This window comes from Pleurodeles waltl, chromosome 3_1 (genome assembly GCF_031143425.1).
Source record: "Pleurodeles waltl isolate 20211129_DDA chromosome 3_1, aPleWal1.hap1.20221129, whole genome shotgun sequence".
Classification (NCBI taxonomy): Eukaryota; Metazoa; Chordata; class Amphibia; order Caudata; family Salamandridae; genus Pleurodeles; species Pleurodeles waltl.
Window position 1 is genome coordinate 847,672,672 of NC_090440.1, and position 27,203 is coordinate 847,699,874.

A 27,203-nucleotide genomic window follows, 5' to 3' on the forward strand; every position below is an offset into this window, starting at 1 on the left:
ATGATGATGGGCTCGTGCACCTTTTTGACGCTGACTGAGTAAGGGATTGCAAATTACTCAGAGCACAAAGTCGGGTTGGACATGGGTGTACGGAGTCCTCAAACTGTTTTTAGAAAGTGTACTCCGTTCCCTTTACCCAGAAACTGAAAGGTGTGGCCTTGTGCTCCACTGCACACTGCACACTGCAGCTGCTTGCATTTGTAAACACTTTAAGCGTGTAACCTGACCTAAGGATGTTTTAAACCTCCATTCCATTCGCAGCATCCATTTTATTTGTGGGACTGGCCTAGTAGAGGGTTGTGTTTTAATCTCTTAGCGGAGGAACAGAGGATTTGACAGATTAATCTTAACCAACTGAAATGTGAAGTGCTTGGAAGATAGATAAAGAACACTAGCAGGAAACAAACACACATTACATAGAAACAGCAGATTTTGTTTGCTCTCTATAAGCAGATTAAAATGTAATTTAGAAGTTCCACATGTCTGTTTAAAACTTATTGACACTTTCAGACACTTCCAACTTGTTACATCTTTGATATGTGGAAAAAATACATGTGAAACCCCAAAAAAATTTCCATTTTTTTTGTGTTTATGTTAATTTGCTATTTCTGTAAAAATGGCCACTTGACCTGTTAAATAAGGATTATTATAAGGGCATGACATCACCACCTGTAATGGCACTTGATGTATTGTCATTTGTGAACAGGATATAATAATTAGCACCCTTCACCCCCATTTTTCCCAGGGATTTGTACCCTGAAGAACTGAATGTAAAGCTGGGACTCAAGAATGATGTTTAGTTTCTGTCCCACATTGAACTAGTAACATTAATCAAGTTTGATACAACCATCTAGGTGATTTGTGGATTCTACTCCAAAGATTTTTTATCCAAAGTGCGCATTGTGGAGGCCATCCTAGCAATGCATTCTTTACCTATGCAATCAATGCAAATACTTCCATTGCCATGCTTCTTCTGCATACTGAATCAACGTAGAAGCTTACAAGCCAATGTGGGCCTTACACGAATGGCATTATGGAAACCATCATGGCAACATGGATGCAAGCGTCAGCCAATATCTGTAGCCTGTTGGATACCAACCTGTAGCCTGGCTCTGTAAAATCAGTAACCCGAGTAATAAGGAACCAGCATCAGTAGTACTGTAACTCTCTGAGCAATCGCCATAGCACCCTGAGAAGCTATCTAACTCAGCAAGGAACCTCCCGACAAAAACAGCTGCTGCTACCGGTTTTCAAACAGACCTGGCTTACTGAGCACAGCTAGGGCACATTTCAGAAGTGGTCCTGGCAGACTGGCATATTGAGCGACGTATGGTTATCAGCATCCTGCACCATTTGAGCTGCACCTCAGTATGAGTAACTAGCCCTAGAAGAGTTGAGCAGCTTTCATGTATATTTTGGCAGCTCCATGGTATAAAATGAAACCAGTTCTGATGGCACCGTATTTGCTGGCACCAACATTTTGATGTGCTATTTCCCTGCCATTTCATCAGTGATATCCATTATGCCCTGGCAAGTTATCTTAAACTGGTGTTGTTTCTGCTGCCATGGGGTTTTCAGTGAGAATGCATTTCCTCTAGAACCATATATGACAGACAATTACTGCCTTGCCTGCAGCACTGATGTTTCCCCATTATATATGTTTTGCATTGATAATTGGTATTCGTGTTACTACTTTACAACTATAGGCTCCATGTGCCCTTGAGTGTCTTACGCTAATGAGCTAACACTGTATGTGCTAGCACTTTAAACCCCCATCTATGTTCTTTCCAATGCTTACTCTTCCTTTACTTTCATCTCCCTCTACTTGTTTCTAATCTGCCCATTCATCATTACTGAACTTCGCTAGGTTAGAAGCAGAAAATCACACGTGTATGTCATCAGTATTGTCACCGGGGGGGGCGTTCCACAGTCAGGGAGACGAGCACACAGTAATCACAAGCTCCTGTTTATGAACACAGTCCTGGGCAGCGTGGATAGGATTCAGGAGGTATGATCAGCAGGACTGAGGGTGGCATAACGCATAGCTTCTAATCTTTGCCCATGTTTGCTGCGCACACACCTTGGTAACAGATCTCTGACGAATATAGATCTTGGGCAGAGGCCCTGCCTTTTAGGACTGGCTAAGAAGGAGGGCTGTATTCTAAAATTTGAGAAAGTTTATATAGATTAAATGTTTTGCATTAACATGACGATGCGTAGTCACAATAATGGTAACATAAAGAGAAATTATATTTATTCATGCATAGTTTTATTATAGCCCATGTAGGCCTGAGTTTCAAAATGAGTTAATGTTAGTTGCCATCTTTGCTTTGTGGCATGTGAACCTTTTATTTATAGGGAAGCTGACAGTCTAATATTGTTGTGTGAAATGTTTTTTCCTTCTTTCCCACGTAAAGAAATGTTTTCTTTTCTTTGTATCTATTAATGAATGTTGTTTCAATGAATAGCACATTCGAGAGACACCTGCAGTGTGCAGACTAGTCCACATATCTTATCTGTTACAGTGTAAGTTTGAAAGATGCAGAGGAGCTTGTTTTGTGAACGACCTTTAGACCCTCTTGAGTGTTGTGTGTCTATAGAACAGAGCAGAAAAAGAGATTCAGAGTGTCCTCTCAGAGAGGTCTGAGTTTGTTTTGTCCTTCCCTTGTTATTCTGTTATGTTGATTTGTATGGCGCACTAATTTCTAAGAGGTTATCCAGGTGGTAGGGCAAGGTGTGTAGGTGCGTGGTCCCAAGGTGCTTATCTGAAGAGCCAGGTCTTCAGCCTCTTGCGTAACTCAGTAAGTGAGGAGGAGCCTCTGATGTGTTGAGGGAGGTGGTTCCATGTCTTGGGTGTGATGTAGGAGTATGAGAGACCTCCAGTTTTGCTTTTGCAGATGCAAGGCATGTGCGCGAGTGAGAGTGAGCCAGAGCATAGGTGTCTGGTGGGTTGGTGAAAGTGGAAACGGCTATTCAGGTATTCTGGTCTTCTGTTGTGTAGGGCTTTGTATGTGTTCATGAGAAACTTGAATTGGCTGTGCATGTGAATTGGGAGCTAGTGACGTTTCTTGAGGTGTGGGGTGAAGTGGGTGGACATGGGAGGTCTAGTTTGAGTGCTGCAACTGCATTCTGGATGGTCTGGAGTCTGAGTAAGAGTTGTTAGGAGACTCCAGCATAGAGTGTTGCCATAGCCCATCCTGCTGGCAAGTGGTGCTTGTGTGATGGTCCTTCTAGTGTTCTGAGACAACCATTTGAAGGTATTCCACAGCATGCACAAGGTGTGAAATAAGGAGGTGCGCACTGCGTTGACTTGAGCCGTCACTTTGAGCTTGCATCTAGGATGATCCAAGATTTCTTTCGTGGTTGTGAGTGTGGGTGTTGGTCCTATCTCCGATGGCCACCAGGTGGAATCCCATGAGGAGGTCTTGTTGCAGAAGACCAGTTCATTCATCTTGTCGGAGCTTAGCCTCAGGAAGTTGGTTTGCACCCAGTCTGCTACCATGGTCATGCAGCAGGTGAAGTTGGTTCTAGTGGTGTTTGTCATGTCTGTCAGGGAGAGGATGAATTGAGTGTCATTGGCATAGGAAATGACAGTGATGTCTTCTGATTGGATGATGTTGGCAAGCAGTGTCATGTATGTATTGAAAAGAGAGGGGCTGAGGCACGATTCCTGTGGGACACCGCATATCAGTTTCTTGGTCTCTGATATGAAGGGTGGTAGCCTGACCCTTTGGGGTCTTCCCATGAGGAAGGAACAGATCCATTTGAGAGCGGATCATTGCCTGCCAATCTCGTGGTCTCTTCTGATGAGGGTGCTGTGGGAGACAATGTCAAAGGCTGCGGAGAAGGTGAGCAGGATGAGAGTAGCTGTTTCTCCTTGATCCAGGATGTTTCGAATGTTGTCAGTGGCCACAATGAGTGGTATTTCGATGCTGGCTGTGGTTCTTTCTGAATCATGATTGTGTGTCGTCTGGAAGATGGTGAAGTTCGAGGTTAGTTGTGAGTTTGCTTGCTAATAGCCTTTTCAATCACTTTGGCTGGACAGGGAAGCAGGGAGATGGGTTGAAAGTTGCTCATTTGATAATTTAGGTGCCAAGTATGTGAAAAACCGCCTCCGTTTCTTGCTCTTTGGATTCTGGGAACAACCAACAGCTCCTTGTTGTTGGACCTTAGATCCTTTTTTGTACCGTAGGGAGTCGCCAGATGTAGCAGGAGAAAAGGACCTGTTCTTTATTTTGCCCGATGCAGAATACATGGGCCCTGATATATACTTTTTGGTGCAAACCTTCACTAACGCGGTTTGGCACCAAAAGGTTTAGCACCGGCTTGCACTATTTGTGACCACCTGCCGGGCACCGTATTTATGGAATGGTGCAAGCCGGTGCAAAGGGTAGGCTAACGTAAAAAAAAATGATGTTAGCCAGGTTGGACTGGCAGTATGGAAGAATGGGGTTTTGCACCAAAAAATGACATTAGGCGGGTTACAGTAAAAAACAAAGACTCTAACCATCCTAGCGTCATTTTCTGACGCAAAACCATCCATACCACCTGACTTCTGTCTTGAAAAGACAGGAGTCATGCCCACTACCTCAATTGCCAACACATGGGACCAGGGTACCCTGGGCATGGCCATTGCACTCAGTGCCATGTAGGGGGGCCCATTTCAGGGCCCCAGTGGCACTTTAGAAAAAAAACACTTACCTGTACTTACCTATACTTACCTGGGATGGGGTCCCCCATCCTCCGCTGTCCCTCCGCTGTGGGTGGGGGTGTCCCTGGGGCCTGGAGAGGGCACCTGAGGGCTTATTCCATGGTGTTCCACCATGGAAATAGGCCCACAGGTCGCCTAACGCCTGCCCTGACCTAGTTGTTAAATGATGGTGCAAAGCAAGCTTTGTATCATTATTTGACCCCTCCCCCGTGTGTGATTTAAGCACCGGGGGATAAATATGGCTCTAAGGCCATAGAGTAATTTTTTGCACTGGAAGGCCTACTTTGCATCTCATTGACGCAAAGTAGGTTTCCACGTCCAGAAAATGACTTTAATTCCATACCTTTGGTGCTAGACGGGTCTATGAGTTAGTTTTGCACCAAGTTTGCATAAAAAATTATGCAAATTCGGCACAAAACAAGTATAAGTATGCCCCAAAGTGCCTTGAATTGTATTCTCCAACTAATGGGCAGCCTATGAAGTGTTTTGAGTGCAGTGTCTGCAGACTATGTTTTCGGGAACCCTAACGGTATGCATGCAGTGGCATTCTGGATGATCTATAGCTTGTTAATCACTGCTTTGGGACTTCCTAAATAGAGAGCATTCCCATAATCAAGGCAGGAAAGGATCACCCCTTGAATCATCGCTCTGCGTGCTTCCACTGGGAGCCACTTTAACACCTTCCTGAGTGCTCTCGAAAGGCCAAAACAGCTATTGATCACTTTTTTTGCTTGAGGGGACACTGTCAGATGTTTATCCAAAATCATTCCTAGGCTCTAGGAGTGGTCCTTAGGGAGTGGTCATTTCCCCAGGGAAGTTGGCCATATAATTATGTCCCAGTGCATAGAATTGTGTCCAAGCACCAGCACCTCAGTTTTCCCCCCATTTAGCCTCAAACAGCTGACTTTCATCCATTCAAACACCCTCTCCAGACAGCACTTCAATCTTAAAGATATTGAATCTATGTCTGGTGATAATGTAACAACCACCAACTGACTATCATCTGCATAGGATACCACCTTAAACCTAAAAGAACAGATGATGTCTCCCAGTAGGTGAATATAGATATTAAAGAGGGTGGGGCTTAGGGAAGAGCCCTACAGTAAGCTACACTTCAACTGATAACTAGATGAAAGTTCAGATCCTTCACTGACCTGAAAGCAGATTTTCCAGAAATTAGGCAAGCCACTTTTGGGCCTTCCCTGCAATGCCTACCTTTTCTAACCGATGAAAGAGAGTGGGGTATGTGACCGTGTCGAAGTCGGTGCTTAGATCCAAAAGGATTAGTGCTACTGATCTATCTTGATACATAGTAATTTTCAGGTCCTCTGTGGCCCTCAGAAGAGCTGTCTCTGTGCTACATCGTGCCTGAAAGCCTATTTGGGTCAGGTGGAGAATATTATTGGTGTCTAGATGATTAGTAATCTTTCTGTTGCTTATTTGCTCTAGAATTCTGCTTCCAGTCCTTTGTGATGCTACCCTCTTCCAGAGAGAGATTAAACATATCAGCCAAGATACCAGCCATCGTCTTGCCCCCATTCAATAAAATGTCGATTGGAGCCCGGTCAAATGAAGACCCCCAACTTTACTGAAGTTCCTACTGTCATAATATCCACTTTAGTCAGTAAGACAAAGGTAGAGAGTGTTGGTATGTTGTTATCTGCTATTATTTCATCGTCTACACTAACCATCTCCTCTATTGAGCCTGACAAGACATTATAGATGTCTCTCACTTTCCCAAGAAAGTGACGTGTCAGAGCTTCACATCATTCTACTGATGCAATAGCCCCGGATTCTTGAGTATCATGCTCCAGAAACAAATTTACTATTTTATTTACCTCTTAGGAGAAGTTGCCTGATCATTGTATCCTTTCAGTGAAGTCTCTTGTCCAAGCTTTCCAAATTTGATGGTAAATGTTTTTTTAGGGCTTCTTTATAAAAATATTTATTTGTGTCATCATAATCGACTCTCCACTTTCACTCAAGTATTTCTTCTGAGATAACATTTTTTATTAGTTTACAGAGGAACTAGATTGTCTAAGTTTGTTAATAACCTATTTTTTTACCTTTTATACAACATTGAGACATCGCCATCCTTGGTGGAACTCAAACGTCTCCATCTTTGGTGGAAGTCAGAATTTTGTCGGATAGTGCTTGCTCCCAACTAACCTTATCTAATTTGGACCATTGGTGCGAAGTTTTGGAGTGTTTAGTTCAGGGACATATTTTCCTATCATAGGAATAGGGAAAGGGATTAGATAGTGGTCCGACCATACTATTGGTAGAGGCACCTCCACTTTCATTTCTCATGGGTCAATGGGTCCGTTGGGACCTCTGAGTGGATGGTCCACATGATTACAGCTGTGTTGTTTCTGGTGAGGTTTGTCCAATCAGTCAGGCGGCCATTTTGGTTGATTGGTGGGTAGGTTAGCAATGTGTTTTCTGGGGTTAAGTTGGTGTTCAAAGTTGCTGTTGATGATTTTGCTGTTGGCTAGGTTGTCGCAGAGTTGTTGGGAGACAACAATATTATTGACAGTGGCTGATGATGATGTGAAATCGTTGACAACCAAGATCTCCTTGCAGCTGTTGGAGCTTCCATTGATGCAATCCACTAGTTCTTTTTTCTTTGTGTCTCTGATTTGTTGGTGATAGCATCTGAGTGCAGCCTTATAGGTAGTTCTGCAGTGGTGTCGTGGCTGGCTATTTCCTTTGTAGCTGTTTACAGTGGCGATCCCATACTGGTTCATCCTCTGTTTCATAAGATTTGATCTAATTGATTGCCTATAAACTTAACCATATGCATTCTGATTATAAATTGCTGCTAAGCAGATGTTTCCCTTCCATAACCATTAACGTTTAATTAATCTTCATGGTTTGACACCAAAATATTCTCTGGCCTTTTTGTGGAGCCTACTGTGCTTCACATAATATTGAATGTGTTGATTTGTTCAACAGACTCAGGTGCGGAACACCAAAATCCATAGGCCCAGATTTATGCTAAAGTGGTGCAGCACGGTGCTGTACCAAAAACAGCAGCACTTTACTAATTTTGAAATACAAGAGTGCGCCATATTTAGAGGAATACGGCGCACTCCTGCGTTTCTGCCTGTGCTGATGCTGAATTAAGCTGCCTAGCGCCAACACAGGCATCCTTGCACCATAAAGCAAGGGCGTCTGCTTTGAGGGGATCGATTGTTTATGTGCATGAATGTGTCCCTTCTATAATCTCTCTATAATGGAGATTTGGCACTTCAATGTGTGCTGCAGGATGCAGCACACATAGAAGGACCAAAGCGTAATTTTGAATGATTGTTTATCTGCAGGAAAGGACACCTTCCTGCACGTAAACAATCGTCCATGGCATTTTGCTTCTTCTATGTGTGCTGCAGAATGCAGCACACATAGAAAAATCAAAAAACGAGGAGGAATAAAAGCATTCCTCCTCGTTTTGCCATGTAAGTTTTTGGCGCTGCCTCAGGTTTACAACAACTTGTAAATCTGAGGCAACATCAAAATCAATGGGCGTTGTGGTGGAACACCCACTGCAACACCCATTGCACGCCCCTCTGACACAGAAAACTGCATCAGAGGGGCCCATATTTACAAGGAGGCGTAACAACACAAAAAAGTGGCATTACAGCTCCTTGTAAATATGGAGCAGTGCTTAGCACCACGAGAGCGTCACAAAAAGTGACACTCCGGTGGTTCTAGGGGCTCTTAAATATATATGCCCCTTAGACAATTAACATTGCTTACGTTGCATCCAGAGAAGAGCTATATGGTTTTTGAATTTGCATGAAGAAAGGCACTCACACCTTCAGTGCTCCTGCTGACAGTGAGAACCATCTATTCTGATCCATGGTCTAAAGTAAAAAAAAAAGAACACATAAATGATTATCATGGCACCTCAAATGTTAGGGTGGGAGCTGGCAACAATAAGGACTAGCCGTGCCCTATCAGGTCCCATAGTGGCTATGGCACAGGTATAGATCCGCATACGCAAACACAACCAGACCAAAGTGAATTCATGCACAGAGAGCAACCAATATACCGCCATCACAGCCCTCATGCCAGCAGGTATGTGCATGCACATGCCACATACCTAGAGGCATACAAACATACAGGCCACCAGATATACATGCACAGAGGCCAACCTTTAAAATGTCGTATCACACTAGCCTACAGCTACATATATGTGCGCATATACCTAGAATGATAGGCAACTGTGCACAGAAGAAGGACACGCAGAGACCAACTAACATCACGCCACCAAAACACATAGACCAGCAGATATCCAGGTAAGATGGTTGGACTGGAACAGAACATAAGCTTGGGTACCAAAATAAAAGTGGCCCCATTAGTGAATGAGAAAGCTAAAATAGTAGCCAATGTTTGAGGCAATTGAGGCAGTTTTGAACTTGTAAAGAGACTGTAAAAATGTTTTGCAAGGTATGGAAGAGTGCATGGATTTGAGCTTGCTGCATGCAATGCTTGTTTTAATACCAGGGAAATCAACAGTAAAAAACTGCCCCACAGATAACCCAGCTGACCATAAAATGCCCCACAAACAGCCAAAAAAAAGGCCCATAAACTAATCTGTTAGACCAGCAGGTCAAGCACTGTCCGATTGCCCTCTAGGCCAGTCCGACCCTGCCAAATACAGATAGACCTACATGCATTCATGCAAACAAACCAGAAGATCTAGATACACTAATATACAGTACACAAGACATACAGCCACTTTGGCACATGTGGAAACAGATATTCAGGTCACATTCACGTAGACCTACCAGGGGCAGCTCCTCTGTTCGAGCGGAGGAGCGTCGACCCCACCAGCAGCAGTAGCTGCAAACCTTTCAGAACAAAAGGATAATAATCCTTTCGTTATGAAAGGGGCAGGGCCATATGGGTGATTAGCAGTGAGGGGGAGTGCACACTCCCCCTCAGAGCGCATGTGTGTTTGGCCGGCCGTCTTGTGTTGGCCAAACACACATGTGCAGTAGGCTCTCTCCAGCCTAGTTGCCTCACTGGAGAGATCCTGCAGAGGCTCCCAATCTGCCTGAGAGTGCCCTGACTGGGCGCTCCCACCCAATCCTGATGCTGCTCTAAGCAGCGTCAGGCTTGGCCGCAGGGCAGGCTGGGAGCCTGTGCCGCGACGATGGAAAGGAGAGTGGCGCGGGTCGGCAATCAGGTAAGCTTTTTTACTTATTAAATGTAGCCTCTGCTCCCCTCCTCCCCGCCTCCCCGCAACACCTGCCCCTTTTTAGCGCTGCGAGCAGCAACTGAGATCTACAGGCACTGAAAGACAAATAGCACCAGACAGAGACCAACGGACTTCCAAATCAATGATCAGTATTTGCTTGCCAAATGTTCTACATATACACACGCTCACAGAATTACAAACACTCATGCACACAGACAAAAAGATCTCCATGAACCAATGGACAGAGAGCAAAAGACCAGCATACCTGCAGAGCATGGGATATACAGATATACAGATACACAAGTACAGATCCCCAGGCAGACACATCGATAGAGTTACTTGCACTAATATACAAACGTGACGATGCATACCAACCCCACAGCACAAAGACGAGTAGATGTAATCAGCACATGTGCAGATGAAAATAGAGAAACACACACATTCAGACAACACGCAAGCTGAAACATGCGCCTTACCACAAAACACCCATACATTTTGACAGCATACAGACCGGCGCACATATATGAATAAGCATTGGTTGGACAGATGGGCCGACAGATGGATGCTTTAATTTTGCTGCCGATAAGCAAGTTCAGTGTTTATTTAAGACTTAGCCCTTCTGCGCTGGAAATTTTATGTGAGGTGCAGAAAGTAATTGAGTGTCGCATGCGTAATTCCTATTATGGGAGCGTTGTTTTGCACAGATCCTGACTATTGGGCTATTTATTACTCGTGCGATTCTTTAGGTAACTTACACGCATTTCTTTGGAAGTTCATGCATGGCATGCCTTTCTTCCCACATCTAACTGTACCTTGGAGACCTTGCACTCCACACACAGTTTTCACGTTTTTCTGAGAATTACAGGAAGTCTGGGAAGAAAAACGATGTCACTTCTCACGACCTTAGTCTCCCTTGGAAAATTCACTTCTACTGCAAACTTCAGCTTCGGTGCTCACCCACGTCTTGCCTTCTTTGTAATAAAGGTCTGGATGTAACAATGCAGTGCACTTTGTATGCCTATTTCATCTTTAATCTCTGTGATATAGTCACACATATTGTACATATACACCGTTGCCATTCACTACCGATCTCTCTCTGGCATTGACATATTATATTTGTGGTTCCCAGATCACTTCCTGCATACTGCACACCATGCAATGCTCATGAAGTGATCTCAGAATACACCACTTAGTTAAATGAAAATAAAACTCGCCTCGTCAAACATGGTGGTATTTCGATATGTGGAGATCTGGAAATTCTTGCTGCTCACTCCAATTGGCATGCATTTATTGTAACAAATGTTATTTTGAGCACTAAAGTACCTTTGTTATTTGCAGTTAAGGTCCATTTAGTTTCCCTCCTTCTAAATTGCTTAGGCATTTTGTAGCGTGTTATTTAAAATACCCTAGTCTTGTTGCCGTGAAAAACATATATTTACATTTCAGCAGAGACTTGAACGGTAGCACTGAAATGAATATATCTAAAGGGGAAGTTATGAGCTGCTGAATGATGAAATGAGTAAGCGACTAGTCTGGTCAGTCAGTGCACTAATAGGGAACCTCAAAAAATGGTGCCCTTTGTTGTAACTTGCCTGCTTCAATACTTCTCTGAATGGGATCTGTTTCTACCAGTTAACAAATGAAAACCACAGATGTAAATTTTGAGAGTGAACAGGCTAAACACCGTTCCTGAAGCATATTCCTTGCAGTCTTCTCTCTTTCAGTTAAACTCATAGTCTAGAATTCCAGACTCCTTCACTCTTATTAAAGCTTAAAATGATTGGAAATTTGGAAGTACAAACCTAAAAATTCTGACATTCTTAAAAAAAAAAAAAAATTGAGCTGTAGTCAATTGGAAATTGCACTTCTACTCGAGCATACACTGATTACTTGTAATTAATTTTGGTTACAGGCATCCATGTGGGTGGATGTGGTGTTCCCTCGTACTGATAAAGAGGAAACAAGCCATGACGTGTAGTAAAAGTGGACATTTTTTCAGGGAAGGTGCCACACCAGGGGAGCGCCATGCAATCTCGTTCTGCTCCCTCTTCAACTGCAATGGAATCCTCCCACAGCATTTTAATTATTACAATAAAAACATTCTACTGGACAGTTCTACCCCGACTTTGCTGATCGTTAGACTCATACTTCCTATTCACAGCACTTGTCCCTTGAGAAGAAAACTCCTCAGAGACATCTTCACACCCAGCTCCACTCGCACTCCCATCAACAACATTCAAATTGCCTGACCCGGAATCAAACCTGCATTTCCCAACTCTTCCGATATTCCACCAATTGGAACCATTGACTCTGACTGCACTGCCACACACTTTGTCCACACCACAGGGTCAGTGAACTTTTCACCATCCTTTTTCACGTAATCACCCTTCTTGATGCATACATTACCTATGCAAAACTTTACCTTACTTACGACTGTCAAATACTTCCTTCTGCTTGGACTTAGCTTCCACTACATTTCTATTTACCTTGGAATATATATCATGCAGTTCTAGGCAAAATTTCACCCCTCTTATTCATCAAACTCAGGTGAACATTGATAGCAGGTTTCCTGCCCCTCAGCAACTCAAATGGAGACACCTGAGAAGAAGAATGGGAGCTGGGACAGTAAGACATTAACATCGAATGCAATGCATTGAGTACAACACACTGGTTGGCAAAAGCCTACTGAATACATTGAACTAACACCTGGATCATGTGTTCCACCTTACCATTAATAATCTAATGATGTTTTCAAATGGTTAACATCCTCAGATTTTATAAAACCTGTCAAAGTCCTCATTCACAAATTGTAAACCATTATCAGAAACCAAAAAATGAAGAAACCCTTCCAGGAAGAAAATATGTTTAATAAATTCTATGACAACCTTGGTATTCAGCTCAGCAACAAACCATACCTCTGGTCATTTTAAATAAAAATTAACCACCACCGACACAAACCAGAACTGACTAGGAAACATATTGAAAGGGCCAACCAGGTCAATGCCAACCTTTTTTATTCAATAGGCTGTAATGGGGGTTCTTGTTGTATATATGTTACTTGAGAATGTGGAATGTTAGTATGTAGAATGTAGAATGCGGGGTGAAGTATATAGGGATGGAATGTAGAATAATAACAGTGTATTCAAGACTTGGAAAGAGCAGGAGCGGTATTGATGAGTCTTTGTGTAGAAATTATATTTAATGAAATAAACTAATACAACTATAATTATTCTTGTCAGAATGTGTATTTATCGCCACAACAGTTCTGTTTACTATTAAATTCTTCTCTGAATTGCCACAAATAATGCACTCCCCAACAAAACAATCAACCTCTCTGTCCATCGAGGGCCACCACAGTGTTTGCCTCAACCATAATTCGGTAAAAGTGCATCTCAAACGACTCTCATGAGCTACCTTGATCAATTTATCCCACAAACCAACAGGAGGTACTAATTCATCTGCCATGACCAAAAGCCCATAGTTGACTGATAGTTCATCGCACGCTTCCCAAAAACGTTGGCAAGATCTCTCAATACATTTTTCTGTGGGCCATACATTAGTCACATATGTAGTGATTTACTTGAGGTTCTCATCTGTCATCAATTCGGCTTTCCACTCAGTCTCTGAAATAGCACACATATCCACCAGATCTAGTGCAGCAGTCAAACAATCCTCATCCAGTTAATCTTTGACATCATCCACAAATACTGCTTCAGACAGAAACCCAGGAAAAAAGTCAGCCCCTACACTCCTCGTCCACTGTATGTGCACTATCTCAAAATGGAACTGCAACAGTTTATTCGGCAGTCTTGAAATTCTTGGTGTTTGATGTTTCATGTTGTCACCACTCAAGATTGCCACTATAGTTAGTTTTATGATCTGTTTTCACAGTGAATTTAGTGTCCCCAAAAATATGGTTTGAATTTCTGTATGGCCAAGCAGACCAACAATTCTTTTTGATGGTAGGAAACTGGGTCTTTGTCTCTTCCAACTCCCTAGATGCATATCCAATTGCATTTTCAACATTACCATAACATTGGGTGAGATCAGTCCCCCAGACTATGACTGCTTGCATCTACAGTGACACAGTACTGCAACTTCGGGTCAAAAGGTTTGAGAATTTTGGAACTTGCCAATTGCTTCTATATCTAGTCAAAAGACTCCTGGCAAGTGAATCCCACCTAAAAAGCACATTCTTCTTCAAAAGCATAGTCAGATGCTTGATGTGTGAAGGATAGTCTGGTATGAAACTGGCATTGAACTCACATAAATCCATAAAGGTCTTGAGCCCTATTTTATCTGTGAGTGGTAAAGCATCAATGATAGCATTAACAAACCCAGGCCTTCGATCAATCTCATCACCAGAAACAATGTGACCCAAATACTCAACCTTGTATTTAAAAAGTTCACTTTTTCATGACCATCCCTTCTTCTGCAAAATGCTCAATTCTTGATTTAGGATGACTTCATGCTCCTTTTTAGTTGCCACAAAAATAAACATGTCATCTTGGAGCACAACAACTCCTTTCATCCCCTTGAACATTATTCTCTGAAAATCAGCTGCCACTGAGGCTAAATCAATCTGCACCCTTCAGTATTGTAATGTACCAATAGGAGATATGAAAGCAGTATAATCCTGGATGTGGTTCTAAAACCTCTTGATGGTAAGCTGAGGCTTTCTAGTTTGCTGAACCATTTCTCCCCCACAATTAAAGCCAGAAGACCTGAAATTTTCAGAAGACAATTTGAATGTGAAATGGCTTTGTAAACTGTGCAAGTCTATGCTTCTTCTTAATTCACCAATGTGCTTGTGTGCCACAACCAATAGTGATGACCGCTGGGAACCATTCTTTACTTTGATTCTATGTTGAAAACCAATAATAGTGCCCAGGTTACCTGAAAAACAGAAGGAAACTTAGCCCTGAGCTCTTCCACCAATCTTTCTCCTATTATTAAAACCTGATCTTTGGTGCTAGGTCTCAGCGCCATCTTGAAAAGACCTTAGAAGAACCACCCCAAAATACACAATCCTTTGACCACTACATAAATGTTACCAAACATTTCCGTGTCCTTAAATGCTGACATCCTCAAAAGACCCTGACAATTCGATTTTTCTCCATTCATAGGATTAGGAGGTTCCAGTACTTTACCAGCCATTTTTCATCAAACAATTCCTTTGTTATCATAGTTACCCCGGCTCTAGAGTAAACCAGGAGTTTCACTGATCTCTCTGCCACCAAACAAATCAACATATGGGCACACACACAGTAAGCTGAGTTTCACTGATCTCTCACCCACCAACAAATCAACATATGGGGCCACACACAGTAAACTGGATCCCCAATCCCCAATAGCCACACATTCCTCAAAAAACAACCAGCACCACGTCTTGAAGATCCTCCTGGAGTTTGTCTAACTGATTGGCATTGTTAGAAATGGGGTCTTTGGTTGGCAGTCAGGTTACCCCCTGTCCAAGCAAGGACCCTCACTCTAGTCAGGGTAAAAGAGAATCACCCTCAGCTAACCCCCGATCACCCCCTTGGTAGCTTGGCACGAGCAGCAGGCTTAACTTCAGAGTGCTAGGTGTTAAGTATTTGTACTAACACACACAGTAACTTAGTGAAAACACTACAAAATGACACAACACAGGTTTAGAAAAATAGAAAATATTTATCTAAACAAAACAAGACCAAAACAACAATCCACAAGTCAAGTTATCAATTAAAAACCAAAAAGAGTCTTCATGCAGTTTTAAACACAATGCGAGCGTTGCTAACGTGAAAATGTATCTGGTGTGCGTCAAAAATAACCCAGCACGGGCGAGGGTGCGTCAAAAAGGGCTTGTGATGTGTCAGTATCACTCACGAGCAAGACCTTCCATAGTTTCTCCTTCAGTCAAGTCACTGTGTGTAGTTTCTTCTCTCTGCAGGAGAGCGATGCGCTGATTCCGTCCGCACACGGGTCCGGGGAGGCCTTGCGTAATTTTTGCACACCCAGCTTGGGTTTGCGTCATAAATTCAGCCGCACAATGATCCGAGAACCACCCAACGCAGGTTGCGATCTCACCGGTCTCCGTCAGTGAAGCTGCGCATCGTTTCTCCAGCCGCAGGTGTCTATCTTCCAGTAACGTTGCAGACCAGCGTAGTTTTTCAGCCGTGAAGCCGGCGGCATGTCGATTTTCAGCCGCAGATCGGAGTTGCGTCAATCTTTTCCCCACACAGCGGTCTGTGCATGGATTTCTCACTCTTGGGCTGCCAGCTTCTCTTCTCAGGGTCCCAGGAACTGGATGGGCACCACTTGACAGAGTAGGAGTCTCTCCAGAGGCTCCAGGTGCTGGCAGAGAGAAGTCTTTGCTGTCCCTGAGACTTCAAACAACAGGAGGCAAGCTCTAAATTAAGCCCTTGGAGATCTTCACAAGAAGGAATGCAACACAAAGTACAATCTTTGTCCTCTAGCACAGGCAGAAGCAGCAACTGCAGGATAGCTTCACAAAGCACAGTCACTGGCAGGGCAGCTATTCTTCATCAGTTCTTCAGCTCTTCTCCAGGCAGAGGTTCCTCTTGGTTTCCAGAAGTGTTCTAAAGTCTGTGGTTTTGGGTGCCCTTCTTATACCCATTTTGCCCTTTGAAGTAGGCTTACTTCAAAGAAAAGTCTCTCTTGTTTGTGAAATCCTGCCTTGCCCAGGCCAGGCCCCAGACAAACTCCAGGGGGTTGGAGACTGCATTGTGTGAGGGCAGGCACACTTTAGGTGTAAGTGACCACTCCTCCCCTCCCTCCTAGCACAGATGGCTCATCAGGAAATGTAAACTACACCCCAGGTCAGTTTGTGTCACTGTCTAGTGAGAGGTGCAACCAGCCCAACTGTCGACCTGACCCAGACAGGGAATCCACAAACAGGCAGAGTCACAGAAATGGTTTAAGCAAGAAAAGGCCCACTTTCTAAAAGTGGCATTTTCTAACACACAATCTTAAAATCAACTTTACAAAATATGTATTTCCAAATTTTGAGCTCAGAGACCCCAAACTCCACATGTCTATCCGCTCCCAAAGAGAATCTACACTTTAATCATATTTAAAGGTAGCCCCCATGTTAGCCTATGAGAGGGGCAGGCCTTGCAACAGTGAACAACGAATTTAGCAATATTTCACTGTCAGGACATATAAAACACATTACTATATGTCCTACTTTAACCATACACTGCACCATGCCCTTGGGACTACCTAGGGCATACCTTAGGGGTGCCTTACATGTTAGAAAAGGGAAGGTTTAGGCCTGGCAAGTGGGTACACATGGCAAGTTGAATTTACAGTTAAAACCGCACACACAGACACTGCAGTGGCAGGTCTGAGACATGATTACAGAGCTACTTATGTGGGTGGCACAACTAGTGCAGCAGGCCTACTAGCAGCATTTAATTTACAGGCCCTGGGCACTTCCAGTGCACTCTACTAGGGACTTACTAGTAAATCAAATATGCCAATCATGGATAAACCAATCAACCATACAATTTACACAGAGAGCATATGCACTTTAGCACTGGTTAGGAGTGGTAAAGTGCTCAGAGTTCAAAAGCCAATAGAAACAGGTCAGAAACAAATAGGAGGCAGGAGGAAAAAAGATTGGGGATGACCCTGCATAAGCAAAAAAGTTCAACAGGCATTCTCTGCTGCTTCTACCAAATAAGCCACAGCATTGTTTCCCCTGTTTGTTTCACCTGACTTTGACACTCCTTGGCAAAGTGTCCGAACTTGTTGCAATTCCTACAACTAGCATTCCTAGGCAGACATTGTTTCGCACTCATGAAGTAAGCCATATTTCCAAAAATGAAACATAAATCCGTTTATTTAAAAGAATATTTTGATGACAGGGTAACATATTTAACACACCTCTCTTTTTGACGTATAATACTAACATCTGTTTTTTTTTTCTTCTAGTTCCTCCACCGACATCTGTGAAGCTTCTATGCTCTTAGCTACGCACAATGTCTCTTCCAACACTGGGTTTGCTAAAGACAAAAGTTGTTGTTGAATGCTTTTGTATATGTAATGACAAATGGATTGGCCACGAACCAGCTGTTCTATGAAAGTAATAACCTGCCACTCATCTCCTGAGTGTCAACACATATGTATCCACATTCTCACCACTTAGTTGCTTTCTTCTGATAAATTTGTGATATAACACTACCAGACTAGGTTGGAAATCAAAACGTAACTCTATTTGTTTAACAGTTTCAATATACTCATCTATTACTTCACAGTCAACACCTTCTACCTCAGGTAAGTGTTTACAAAATTCACGACCTGAGAAACCCAAGAAATGCAACAATAAATATTTTTCCATTTAGGGCGAATCGTGGATGCCTCAATTGCTCCCAAATAAGTTTGGAATGCGCCAAATCAGTTCCTCCACCCAACTGGTGGTTTACCAGGAGATTCTACAAATGGAGGTGGTAGATTTAATGACTCCATCTATGGTGCGTATTACTGAAAATACTGTCATTTGTGACACGCTTGGAAAATGTAAGTGAGCAGTACTTTGAAAAAACATAGTATATCCTGGCATTTATCAAGTGTATATCCAGGCAGTGAAGCCAGTAGCTGAATTAACAAAAGAAAGTGTGCATATCACTGTTTAGAGGCAAACACAATGACACGCAAAGTAGAGTTTGTAGTTTGAATAGGTCACACTGAGCTAAACATTTCTTGAAACAGTATAGTGATACTATTTAAAGAATGCATTGTTGTAGTTACTATAGTGTATATTTATGAGCCCCTTTGCATCACTCTTGCTCCACACAATGTGGTGCAAGAGTCACGCAACTGAAAAATGTGATTTATGAAGCCATGCAAGGCCACTTTGCATGGCCCTGAGTGGCTTCATAAATGTTGAGTAATGTAACGCAACTCAAAACACTGCATTGCATTATTCTGCACCGGGGAGACATTTTCATGGGTGTTGCATGGGTGTACCCACACAACATCCATGAATTTTGACACATTCCCAGATTTACTAGAAGTGGTAGATCTGGGAATGTGCCAAAAAATCTACTCCTCCTCAGGTGAGGTGTAACGAGGAGAAATAGCTTTATTTCTCCTCGTTGTTTCCTCTTTCTCTGTGTGCTGCAGAATGAGGAAAAAGCTTCAGGTGATTGTTATTGTGCAGGAAGGTCCCCTTCCTGCACAAAAACAATCCTACATGCAACAGAGGCACCTTTGCACCATGGTGCAAGGGTGCTAGCATTGGCGCTAAGCAGCCAATTGTGCATCAGCTCTGGGGAAAGGACAGGAATGTGCCATATTTGGATAAATACAGTGAACTCCAGCCTTTTCCCTGTGACACAGCGAGGCACAGCAAGGTGACTTGATGTGCAGCGCTGCATCACTTGGCCATAAGTATGGCCCTATGTAACCAAAGCATTCCTCCTCGACGCCAGGTAAGATGTGGTGTTACCTCGAACAGATGAAGAGGAAACAAATTATGCAGTACAGTAAAACTGGAAGTATATTTCAGAGAAGCTGCCACACAAAGGGACTGTCGTGCATCCTCCTTCTGCCCCACTTTAACAGCTATAGAATCCTACCACAACATTCCAGTTATTGCAATAAAAACATTCTACTGGAAATGCTCTATACTGGCACGATAGTGTTCTCTTCATTCAAAGAGTAACCTAAGCAGCCTCTACCTGTTGATCACACCCTTATTGTGAGCTGAATGATCCTCCACACAAGATGGAGGTATATGGCCATCACTGTCCCACAATTCTCTGTAGGATCTATGTAGGAAGAAAAACATATCAATATCTGATTGATGTCATGGGAAAGAGAGGGAATTGACAAAGACTGCGAGAAGGAAGAGTTGAATTCAGTGTACTGGGGTTTACTGGTAAATATTCAATGTATTTTCACTCTCCCTCTTCTTAGGCTCCAAAGTGAAAACAGCAGCCGTTAGTGAAACGGGTAGTAATTTGCAGATTATGGCAACTTGGAATTTGTGGTGTGCTGTCCTGGTGATCTTTGACAGGTGGGAGATGGAACACATAAGTGCTTGCTTCTGGAAATGTTTGTGGTAGTGTCTGAAAGTGGAATTTCTTTCCTTTCCTTTATTTCAGCAATTTAGCCATAAAAGTACAATAAAATATAATGAATAGAAAGCCATAAAAGTACAATAAACTACAATGCATACAAAAGCAATAAAAATCATATAATTAAGAATAATAATCTCATATCCATAAATATAAAACAAAAGTTAGCTTATTAAAGGCACAAGGGGCCAATGGGGGTACGCTAATTCATCGGTCTAGTATCATTATACACATAATTAAAGAAGTACTACAGTCCACTATTAAGATGCAAAGCTCATCAGTTATCAGCTCCTGAAGTCCTTCCCTATCTCAAAGTAATATAGGGGCACATTCCTACTGACAGATCCACACAATTAACAAAGGCAAAAACAAGTATTAGGAACATGCTTGTTGCCGAATTCTCGACATCTCCAGTAAATAGCGGGATACAGCAAAAGTCAAACAAAGGCTAGTATCAGACTTTACAATTCGAAGAGCAATTTGATGTTCTCTCACCCCAAATAAACGGCACGCAGGTAGTATCCACTTCTTCCTGCTCTTTCCATATGTCGGGGAAAAAAATAGAACATGCTCTTCTGTCTCTTTGTTCTCCACACACAGAAGAAATTAGCAAAAATCCTTCTTACAAGTCCAGGTACTAGTAAAAACTGCGATTGGGAACGCACTGTATGTACCTAAACTGCAACTACAGTTTCCTGGCAAGGGGCGGTTCCGAGTCATTTAAAAATTGTTCCAGGCAAAACACATCCTTGAACTGTAAAAAGGAGTTAGACAGAATACCACGTGAGGAATGTGTGAAAATCTGCCCAATAGTATACTGCCAATATGTCTTTTTTTAACTGTGCTTTCCCAATAATCAGAGATGATTCAGAAGCCAGCCATAAGTCCCCACATCCTACCTTAAATAGGGTTTCTTCAACATATCTAAGCCATGGGATGTTATTAGAGCCAGGAAGGCTTAACACCTCTTTGAGGTTCTCACATTGAGATTTTAATTCAGGAGAAGCCCAAAGTATTCGCCAATAAAGGATGGACCGAACCCCCGATCCCTCTTTAAAAGGCTTAGGATCCACATCAAGTCTAAGTGGGAGCAACGGAGTGCTAGTAGGGAGACCCATTAGTTGACGTAAAATACAATTCTCAGCAACCAATAATTGCCCCCAGAGCTCATCCCCATAAAGGGCAAGCTTGTGACCTGTACATTTATATGGGAGAAACTATTGGACGGAAAGAAGAGGAGCCATGCATTCTTAAAATCACCCCCATGCATTGTACCAGTTTCAAACTGTGCTTTTCTATATGGGCATTCCAATCTACATTTTCTATCAGTGTCAAAATCAGGTAATCAAAAACCCTGACCTGATCTAGGGAGATCCCTAAAAGCTTAAGGTTTGGTCTGGTAGCAGAGCCTGGGTTTATTATCATGAATTGCGTCTTTCCCACATTTATTTTTAAACCCTCTGTGCACAAAAATTCTCAAAGTGGACCAAAATTCTTTGCAACCCCATTGGCAATTTAGAAATCATGAAGGTATCATCCACAAACAATATTGTGGGACCCGTGTAGCAGAGTGTTCCATTTCACTGTACACTTGTTGCTGGTTATTCACAGACTAGGAGCTAAAAGGTCACTGACACTTCCCTCCCTTCCCAGGAACAGGAGATTCACTTCAAGTCTCAAGGCGTTATGGTTGCTATCCTGGCGTGATATGACAACCATGTCAACCAGTGATGGCCAAATCCTGACATCTACTAGGATGTAATCAATTAAGCTATTGCCAGTGGCTCTGTTGAAGGTATGCCTCCCCTCACTATTTGAACTCGATTTCCCATTGCCTCTTCATAAGCCATGTCTCATTGTAAAAGCATTAATATGCGGAGCCAGAGTGGACTATCTCTAGATTGGTGCCAATGTCAGCTGGGGAATTGACCAGATATTATCAAGTTCTAGAGTGGGCACTGCAACAGTATCATCTAAGGGTTGGAACTGACAGTTAAAATCATCACCCACAATCTTCAAAACACCCCTTGGAGCATCAGACATATGTGTATTCAACACTTCTATTGCTGAGGATTCCAGGTTGACCCCACCAGGCCTTAAACGTAAGTACACATTATAAAGATATACTATATAGGACCCAGAGCTCAAGGAAACACACAAAATATCCAGGGAGGGTATTGGTACTTCTCTGCCCTTATAAGGAAGGCTTGCATGAACCCAGGTTGTTAACCTCCCTGAGTGATGACTCCTTCCCCAGGAAACAGCCCCTTTACTAAAGTTTACAAACCCTAAACAGTGCAGTGGTTGAACTGCCCAGGTTTCCTGGAAAGGACATAAAGCATATGGGTTGATAAGCGTGGTCCATTCAGGAATACTAGCTTAGCTACAAGGCCTGCAAAATTCCATGACTGCTCCTGACTTTGTAATCCCCCATTAGCAATGTTACTTTCCAGAGGGGTAGATAGGTCAAAAGCTAAACTCATAGGGCCAGAATCCCAAATCTTTTGTCTAGGAATTGCATCGGCTAGATGACAAATCTCATTACAGAGTGGCCAAAGACCAAAGGGGCTAACTTCACAGGAAGCAATCATATTGGTACGATGTCTAGTATTGGGCTTGGGTTCCATGTGCGCCCATTGGGCACCTCAGTGACTTGCATCCTAGTACCAAGAGGGCACAATCATTTTTCCCCTTGGTTGGTAAGTTTTTAACAAACCCCCGACCATGGTAAGCTCTGCCTCTGCCATCCCTGTCCTCCCCCAACCCCAAGCTTCACCTTTCCCTTCATTCAGCTGCAACTGGGTGGAACCCTTGCCACCAGATGCAAGTCAATCCACCTGGTCCAAAATATCAAAACAGTTTGCTAGAGGCAGTACACAATCATAGGCTCTGGGTGCCTGTTTTGCATAATCCATAGGAGAAACAACATTGGCACATTTGACCCATTTGGTTGGCCTTTGAACAGGAAACCCTTTACCCCTATAGTAACTAGGTTTATAAAAGTACATAAGCGGCAATAGAACCAAATTACTTTCGTACTTGTATCATCCTGTAGGGGGGAGATAAAAGTCAATGCACTAACTGAGGAGACTGAAAGTTTATGATGGCACAAACACTGGTTATATCCTTTGGACTGGAACCAAAAAAAAAACACCCATCATGTAAAAAGTATTTCATTAGCTATATAAAAGGGGAAAATCCCTATGGTGGGCCAACCAGTCAATACATTTATTGTGCACTTCTCTTTGGCCCTCATTCTGGTCATCTTGTAGCTGAGGGACTCCTGCTAGAATTGCCACATACAGGCACAAAGCTTGTGGGAGATCGATCACAGGTTGCCTCTAAACAGGTGACAGGATGCTGGAACTGTCAGGGGCCTTCCCTGCTCCTCTCCCTTTGGCCGCTAATGTAGTCCTATTAGAATCAGATCCCTTAGTTACTTATGCTTGGCCTCCACCAGCAACATGCATGTTGGGGGATTTCCTGGAACTAAGAAACCCAGGATTTGAATGCACGCACGTGAGGAACCTTCTGAATTAGCCAGGTTGGCGCAGAGATCATTTACTGGCCTCTGGCCACCATCCCGTGGGTTTGACCAATCAGGTGGAGTTATTTGCAGCTGCTTCCGATAAGACAAAACAGAGTCTAGGCCTCTTTCACTGACATCCAATCGGTTGTCCACAGGTAGTTGTTCCTTGTGCAGAAGCTCTTTAATTTTCCCCCAAGAAGGTCTCATAAGGTTCTCGACCCAAGAAGTCTGCTCATCAGACCATTCCGAATCAGTAGCAGCCACACCCAGAACACCCCTTTCAAGGCTAGGGGGACTAGGTACCTTTGCCTGTGAGTGTGACAGGTGGGACAGTCTTGAGCTATTGGTAGCTTGCAACGACAGAGGGCCATTTTTCAGGTAAGCTCCTAACGCAGTGGGTGCCTGGATTATGTCAACATGGCAAATTTGCACACTATTGGGTGCCTGGATTATGTCAACATGGCAAATTTGCACACTATCGGGGACAGAACAGTCTGTTGCAATACTAGGGGCTGCCTCGTTGGGGCTACACAATGGGGATCCGTCTAGATGTGACTCATTGGGGCCGCCCAACGACAGCCTTCTCTCATAAGTTCAATTTCGGTAGAGCTGATCCTCATAACCCTCTGCAACATTTTATCAATACTAGTAGATTTTGGCTAGGGCTGTACTTTGGAAGAACCTCCTGCCATTTTCCTCTTCCCCATTTTCCTTTAGCAAGTATTTCAGGACCAAAACAACACAGCAACCTGTATATCAAATATAAAAAGCTGGTGCCACAGATCCTGCAAAGTCCTAGGTACTGCTTGACAATTTAAGATACAGCAGGACTCACCTTTAGAAACTTGATGACGGCCCGCTCTTGGCCTGGTCTTTGCCCAGACATGCACCTTAGTGCCTCCTGCGTGCATCCAGCTCTATGGGAGAGCGCAAATGTTTAAAAAAGCAGACGCCTCCAGGTGTCTGCACAGGGATGTGGACAGGAGGCATTTCCCCAGAGAAAAATGTGATAACTTCAGGCAGTACCAAACAACATTAAAGTTAGGAATACAGTACAATTAAAGTTCCAAAGCAATTTATCAAAAACATCAAAGAAAAAACTTCAAAAGAAAAATGAAACAAAAATTGTTAGCAACGAACTAAGGGAAATCAAATGTCCATCAAACATTGGGGGTAGTTCCTTGATTCCTGCTACAGTCCCAGTACTTAAAGATGTTGGAAAAGTCGCTTCACTCTCCCACAGCTCCCAGGCTTCCTAGTAAGTCACACCAGGTTCTGCCTCTCTTCAGCCAGTGCTCTCAAAATGTCCTTTGCATTAGACTTCCAACTGGACAGCTGGTTCTTCCACACAGAAGGAGCCTTTCGGCAGACAAAAGGAGGCCAGCCTACTGACTATTAGGGTGCTGTTCCAGCTCCTGTGTGCAAGTGTAGAGCAGGAGGTCTTGGAGCTTCTTCTCTAGCAGATTAGTTAGGATTTATCATCACTGCAATGTTTTCTTCCATGTCATGAATGATCTGAAGAGCTGGTAGTGGTGTTTTCATCAGTACACTAGGCCGTGATTGGAGACTGCCTAGATTAGAGACCTACCTAATTCCCGTCAATTCTACAGTTTAACCCTGTTTTTTTCAGGACCTACTGCCTCAATCAATTCTGAACCTTGACAGAGGCCTCTATTCAAATTGGAGACGTCAGGTTTGCCTCCCAAGTTTTCCAAGACTCCTCCCAGATACAGTAACTTCATAGTAACTGGAAAGGAAGGAAGAAAGAAAGAAAGAAAGAAAGAAAGAAAGAAAGAAAGAAAGAAAGAAAGAAAGAAAGAAAGAAAGAAAGAACCAACAGTCATACTTTATTAACGTCAGCTTGTGTTTCAGGTAGCAAAAAGGTTGATTTTTAAATAACTTTCCAGTATAGATATGGAAAATCTATTTTAAATAAATCATCAAAAAATACTTACAAGCCAGTTTCTGCTATTTTCCTAGGCAGAATTGTGAGAACAATCTTCTATTTCCAATCAGGCACTCTCATTCGAATTTGCCTCTTTACGTACACAGTGACTAGCCGTTTGGTACTAGTTAATTGTAGTAGGCACTTTTGTACATTAAACACCCAACCATGTGGCTTACGGGGCACCTTTAGGGATGACTTATCACATGTAGGCTGCATTCTGTATAAACTGCAACCATCCCAAACAAAATGGTGTTCCCTGGAGCATACCTTTTTATTGATACATTTGGCCATCCCCCATATGATATTAACATCCACTGCACTGGTGCATTTTCTGTGCCTACTTGAAAGTTCAAAAACCACTTGGATAGAACTACCAATTTAACGTTATGTTTTCAGAGCACGATCTCTCTCTGACACAGAATGACAATGTTACAGGGGACTAAGTAATTTTGGTAGTAAGAGGCCAAAATGCCAGAGACACCATGCAGAGTGTGCTTTTCTGTACAAGTACTATTATTTCCTAATAGTATATGTACAATGCAGCAGTCGAATTTACTATGCTTCCTGCATAGCAATAAGAAAAAAAATCAACATATCTGCCCTTCTATATTGCACCATTGATAAAACCTTCAATGAGATACTAGGATCCGATAGGCACCTCCCACGGTCAATCCCATCTCCTGGCCTCACTTTTCCACCTAATCTGTCTCCTTCCACAATTTCACGTGAAGTAACCTAAACGTGGTGTAAAGCCTAAAGCAATATTTTACATATCATTTCTTATCTTTCTTAAAAAAAATCTCATCACGTGCCAATCACAGTCTGAAAGGGATTATCAGCAAAAGAAGAGCTAATAGCCTGTAAATTCACAATCATGGCCCGTCAGGGGCTCCCTAAAAAGCTGGGGACATAGAGTTTAAGACAGTATAAACATTCACTATATTCTCCACACAGTTCTGCAATGGGTATCACATGGTACAACTATAATTGGAATAGAGCTGTCTGAAGATTAAGATCATGAGGAATGAAGAAGACGGCCTTCAGCTGTAACAAGAATGCGAGTTAAGATTACCCTAACAGGATTATTTTTTCACATCTTTGAATTGGGGAGTTTAGGCAGAGAGGAAGGAATGTGGAAGGAAGAGGAGAGAGAATTTAAATTGAGACTGAAGAAAGGTAGGGCCCGATGTCAAACGTGCCCAGTGTGCCCAGGGGAAAACACCATCTAGTGCAGCAGGTAGCGTGTGTCCGAATTGAGGAAGACATGGTGGACCCTCGTTATTACAAGAGTTTGGCAGGAAAGCAAGAGCAAACTGCAGCCCCGAAAAGCATCTTGAGCAGAAACAAGAAGAGTGTGCACATGCGCAGATTGTTGGCCCTCTAGAAAACTGTGACCGCTTTTCTGCAAGACTTTAGGATCTCTCAAGAACTGCAATTCGTTGAATCAAGGCATGACAGTTGAGAGCTTTTTTGCGTCCCGGTCTTCAGCTTTATTATTGAAAACACCCAGAAGGAGCACATGGACAGCAAATTAAGGGCGGAAGAATTTACCGTCTTATTGGCCTGTAATTCAAAGAGGATCCTGAAAAAAAAGACGAGGAGCATGATTGGGTTGGCAAAGAACTAAGGCCCTGATTTATCCTTTTTGGTGCAAAACGTACTTTTGCACCAAAAAGTTTAGCACCGGCTTGCACCATTTCTGAGCACCAGCCGGGCACCAAATTTAGGGA